The sequence below is a fragment of the Pinus tabuliformis genome, chromosome 1_2 (genome assembly GCF_031772625.1).
Source record: "Pinus tabuliformis cultivar Carrire ecotype Pingquan chromosome 1_2, CPIR1, whole genome shotgun sequence".
NCBI lineage: Eukaryota > Viridiplantae > Streptophyta > Pinopsida > Pinales > Pinaceae > Pinus > Pinus tabuliformis.
Genome location: NC_142298.1, coordinates 51675951 through 51681950, shown reverse-complemented (window position 1 = coordinate 51681950; position 6000 = coordinate 51675951).

The following is a 6000-nucleotide window of genomic DNA, read 5'->3' as shown; positions in this document are numbered from 1 at the left end:
TCCTTCCGAATTAATCTCTCTAACATTGTCTTGAAGATAGTACAATTTTCTTGTGTTAAAAGAATTTTACCCCTTGAGAGTGATTGTCGAGAGCATTGGGTTTTCCTCCTATGTTGCCTTTTTTCTATCCATGATAACCTTATATAAATTGGGTTATGGTCTGATTTTAAGTCCCAAATATGTTGTCCAATATTAACTTCGTCTATCTTTTCTATTAAGCTTTGCGAACACATCACATAGTCAACGACACTTGCCACATTGTATGTGTTGCAAGTGAAGTTCCCATACCTTTTCCATCCATCTAGACCATTGCAAATAATTAAGTTGAAAACCCCACACAGTGTAAGAAACTCCTCTCCAAAATGATTGTTAACTTTATCATCTTCTGAACAACTCACTCATTGGAGATTCTCCTCTTAGTGAGCCAAATAGGATTGTTATTCTCTTTGCAACAAAGAATGCTAGCTTGATTATTTGTTGTTCTAGCATTGGAATCTCCTACCAAAAGAACTTCTCCCTGCTGAGAGTACACGGCAATATCTTGTTTTAAAGCTGCATACAGATCCTTGCTGTCAAGCCCCTTATTTTTGTAAGCTTTTGAGACTTGAGGGGAAAAATAGCATGCTGCAATTCTTATGTGATTCTCATTCTCTGATATTTTCAATCATAAATATTGTTTATTTGCATCTTCTTTAATTAATTGAATGTGATGACCTTTTTGTTTCACTAAAACTAGTATTCCCCATACCCTTTCCCATTTTATGCTACCTTGTTCCAAAATGCCAACTTCAAATAACCGTCAAACACAAGAGTTTTGCAATCATCATGCTCATGAATTTCCGTGAGACAAATTATGTCTTTATCTTCCACAATAAGCCTAACCCAGATCCCCTCCAAAAATAAATACATCCAATATATATATTGTTGCTCGGTTATTCTCATCCTGTAAAATTCCCAATGAGCAGATAACTGGCGCAGTAACGAGGGTAATGAGTCTGACCCTCCGGCATTCACACTTCCCACGAATAGCTTTTAAAACAATCCCAATGAGGAGATAACTGGGGCAGTAACGAGGGTAATGAGTCTGACCCTGGGTCATTCACACTTCCCAATAATAGCTTTTAAAACAAAAGGTGAGGAAGTTTAATAATAAGTGATAACGAACATTAATCAGATCACTGGATTTGCAAGATTTTGTTACAGTTTGTTCATGGAAAAAGGAGAAAAAAAATCCAGTAATCCAAAATAGTTCAAAGAGCATTTTCCATAATGGAAATTGATCCAAGACAGTTCAGTTCATAGAGATACGGTACATTCATATGATTAGATGATTCCTTGCAGCGTTTTTACAAAATAAAAAGCTGCTGGTCATGGAGAGTGCTGTTGGACATCCTCATTCGCTTTGTAGATGGGCGAATACGATGTCCGGAACAGTGAAATTATCGTCCCCCGTCTCGAAACCCGCAAGAAAATATGGCACATTCTGCACCTGCTTTGCCTTTGGTTTCATGGTGATGCCAAATTGGCTGTACATGCAGAATCCAGAATGCGTTGTCGGCGATGGCAGGTGAGGGACATCTGTCAGCGAGTCTCTATAGAAACCTTCAGGGAGGAGGCCCACATTGGGTGCCCAAGCCGAGTGCGTGTACTTTCGGATAGCGTTAGACAGAAAGTCCAGCCAAATCCATTTACACACAAATCAGATTATCGGTAGAACAAAAGAATATTAAGTCAGGATGAAGATACAAAGTACAGCCAAATAAATTTACAAAGAAATCAGATTATCCGTAGAACAAAGGAATATTAAAACAGGATGAAGAGAGAAAGTACAGCCAAAGACAGAAAGTCCAGCGAAATCTATTTACAGAACAAACTAATATTAAGCTAAGATGAAGAGAGAAAGTTCAGCCAAATCAGATTATTAGTAGAACAAAAGAATCCTTTGGAGGATATTAGTAAATCTGCAAATGATATTGGTCAAATTCACAAGTATACAGAGCAAGAACTCAAACTCATGAGAGTGTAAGTTTTCACAATTTCGATTCGTTTCCTATGTTGTTGCTTCTGGAATAATTCTATAATATGTTGTTGCTACTGAAATAATTTTGTAGTTATGTTTGTGGGACTGTTTCACAACCTATAGTTACTCTAGATTCACAATACTATAATTATTCCTGAAACAACTTACGTGAAAGAAATCCCTTGAGATCCATCCATTCTTTGTAAATTCTGGAAAAATAATTGGGAATATATATATATATATATATAATCTCATAATGATCCAGCTAGCTCAAATACTTCGCTGTTACTGGTACGTAGCTAGATAGGATTGGACACTTTTTTGAATATGAAAGTTTTTTTGGTGACATAAGAGTAATAAGTTTATTAATATTTTATAATATTTTTAATTAAAATTTATTTTATTTTTATTTTTATTTAAAAATATAAATATAAAATTAAAAAAAAAAAAAACAAAAACAAAAACATACTACCCTTATAAGGGTAAAATACACCCTTGTCTCTCCTGGTACAAGAAATTGAGCGTTTTTGAAAATTAAAGATAAAAAACCATGTGAGTGGTGTTGGATGCAAATGGAGCCAATACGATCCGAAGCATTGAAATTATTATCCCCGTGTCGAAATAGTGAAAATACTGGGTATTTCTTATGGAGAATTATTTTATTTGGCCAAATGCAACCGTCTTTACTTCCAACCATGAAAAGAAATTAAGTGCTGCACCTCTCATATGTTTCCAACTAATTAATATTTACACCCACCAAGGAACGTACTCATATTAAGCATTAGTTTGGATAATGTTTAATTTTAATAGTTATAATTTACACCCACCAAGGAACGTACTCATATTAAACATTAGTTTGGATGATGTTTAATTTTAATAGTTATATTTTGGTTTTAAAAAACAATTCATTTAGGTAGACGAAGAATTTTTTAGCAATGTATGTTTGATGAATTTTTAGTTTATATGCAGAAATTTTAATATTGTTAATGCTCAAGAAAACAAGAATTGCAAGCAACGGCAGTCTTTGCTGATTTGACCGGAGATCCAGAAAATTTCACAAAAAAACTGAGTTTCACCGGATTTGTACAAATTGCATAACTGAGTTTTACCGGATTTGTACAAATTCCATATTAACAACGAGTAGTTGTTACTTATTAAGATAAAACCAAGTGGATAGTTCAACTTACAGTCATAATTTCTTCAAGAATGAATTTGGAGATCAAATCATTACATAGGATGTACATAACAATGAGAACATCTTTTGTCATAATCATGTACTAGAAAATCAACAATCTAAAAGAGCAACTCTGGTAAGCAATTGGAAATGATGGAAGAAATAATAGATGTTGATAGTTACAAATTCAGATTACAATGTGTTGTCCCTGACAACATTGATTGTGTATTAAAAAGAAATGGTCTCTTTGGACTAGATGCATTTTCATATAGCATCTCAGAACCATTCTTCACTCCCATATAAAAAGTAGTGAGTTGAGCTGGAGACAGTTGATCCGATTCTTTTGTTCGAACGGATCTGTTGACATAATGCTAACAGAATTTTCATTAAAACCCTCGGCCTCACGATCCGCATGAGAAGAATCAACCTTATTGTCTTCTGAGAACTCCATAGAGGAAAGAAACTCTAGCATCATGTGCAGATTTATTGGCGATGTATATTGCTTGACTGTTGCATTCATAAAAAAGGAATACAAGATCTTATGAATAACTTCTTACATATCAAATGTTTCTTCCTCTATTATTACCTTCGAAGGAGGCACGGAGATCGAAAGCACATCGACCTTTGATGCAAACAACGCGCAGTGATCCTTGTGGATATTCCACAGCATTTCGGCAGTTTTCCTCATGCTGGGGTTGTCTTGTCTGGAAGGACTAGTGCAATGAAATGCCAGTTCCAGAACATTAGATCTATGTACAGGCAGCATCTGAAAGGGCGATTAATCTACTCAAAAACATTCCAATCAACACATGTCTCGTATAATTTCGAAAGAATATGGTTCGTACGAATAAGAACCTTATGCTCTAGCGGAGACAGGATTTGAACCCGTGACCTCAAGGTTATGAGTCCCTTATGCTCTAGCGGAGACAAGATTTGAACCCGTGACCTCAAGGTTATGAGCCCCTTATGCTCTAGCGGAGATAGGATTTGAACCCGTGACCTCAAGGTTATGAGCCTTGCGAGCTACTAGACTACTCTACTCCGCATCATACGCAGATACAAGGTATATCCTCCTTCCCACGAGCAGATGAGAGTTTAGTTTCCAAAAGCCCAAGTTATACCAACATGACAGGTTACCAGATACTATTCACACCCTCCCTAGTGTTGGAACTCCTGTTGCCACTGCTTGTGATGCACAATTTTCTTTCTATTAGAGCTTCTGCAATAACTATGGTCTTTCCTGAAACCCCTGAAACTTAGCTTCCTGAAACACTTGGAACTTTTGCTAACATGCGTGAGTGGATGAACAATGTGTATGTAAGAATGGATGAACAATGTGTTTGCTAACCTGAATATTTTGCTAACATGCACTAGTATAGTGAGCTATTCCGTGAGGTTTGGCTTTGTTTTTTAGTGAGTAGGTTTTGACACCAAGCATACTTGTATTGAATGTTCTTGAATTCAATCTTAATCTTTAGGGTACATGGCGAGATTTGAGATAGATAGATTTTATAAACACCAAGCATACTTTGTATTGAATGTTCTTGAATTCAATCTTAATCTTGAGGGTGCATGGCGAGATTTGAGATAGATATCTTTTGTAAACGTTTTTGAAGGTGCATGTAGAAATTTGATTCTCAACTATCGCAAAGATTGTTAATGTTGTGAACTTCCCAAAAATATTGGTGTCGACAAAAACATTTAAATAATGATAAATGGCAGGGAAAATATCTCTTAAAAATTCTGGCTTGAAAAGTAAATGCCTCCCAATAATAAATTCTATATGTTTAGAAAATATTTTAAACAAAGCTGCTCTTTAATATCATAGATGCAGTTTCTAAAAATAGGTAATTTAATGCTTGTGATAAATGTCTCCCAATAATAAATCTATATGTTTAGAAAATCTTCTAAACAAAGCTACTCTTTAATATCATAGATACAGTTTTTAAAAATAGGTAATTTAATGCTTCTGATAAATTAGAAAAACTAATCGTATAAAGAATATCCATATGATATGAATGAGCATTAACTAACGATCTAGGAATCTTGAGAGTTTTTAAAAGAGAGTCTAAAGCTCACCGATGTATTCACATTCTGTTAGACGATGCATACCAAATTAGTGTTCCATTTGAAAATTTTATTTTTAAATTGTAAAAAATGGCATTTATAAGATTATTTTTCATAATATGAATCATAGCTGGGTTGCGATAACAATAGCTAGAACCCTTCTAATCTATTAGCTATGTCTTTGGCTCTATCACGGAAGTGACAAGCACGACTACACGGGGAAGGACATGATATCAACGGTCTGGACGAGTGGCCAAGAGATGGGCCCACAAATTTATTTATAGAAAATTAATTACATTATATGAGGCTTGCATAATTTGGCGTGTTGACGTGGTTCTCAAAGGTATTTATATCCTTGGCACGTTTTAACATTGTAAACACTTGTTCGTATTTATACATCGCCACTATGCACACCCTCGATTAGATGGGATGTAAGGAAATGATCTTTGGATCAGCGGGCTTGGGATCAATGTGTGGAGCTTTGTAAAGTTGTGTTATCATAAAGAACTTGAATGGCACACTTTGCTACACGGAACGCCGAAAAACCGGTGCATTTGATTGTTCTTGAGAAATGTCCAAAAAGCTTAATCTCTATGGGTTGTTAGCGCTACGCATTTGTTTTTGTTGTTGAGTGGACAAAAAAAGGTGAGCCAGACTTAGTATGCTTTTGGTTTGCAATTCTATACTTTTGTTTTGCAATATGAACTGCTAAGAAATTTTTATTTATTTATTTTTACAG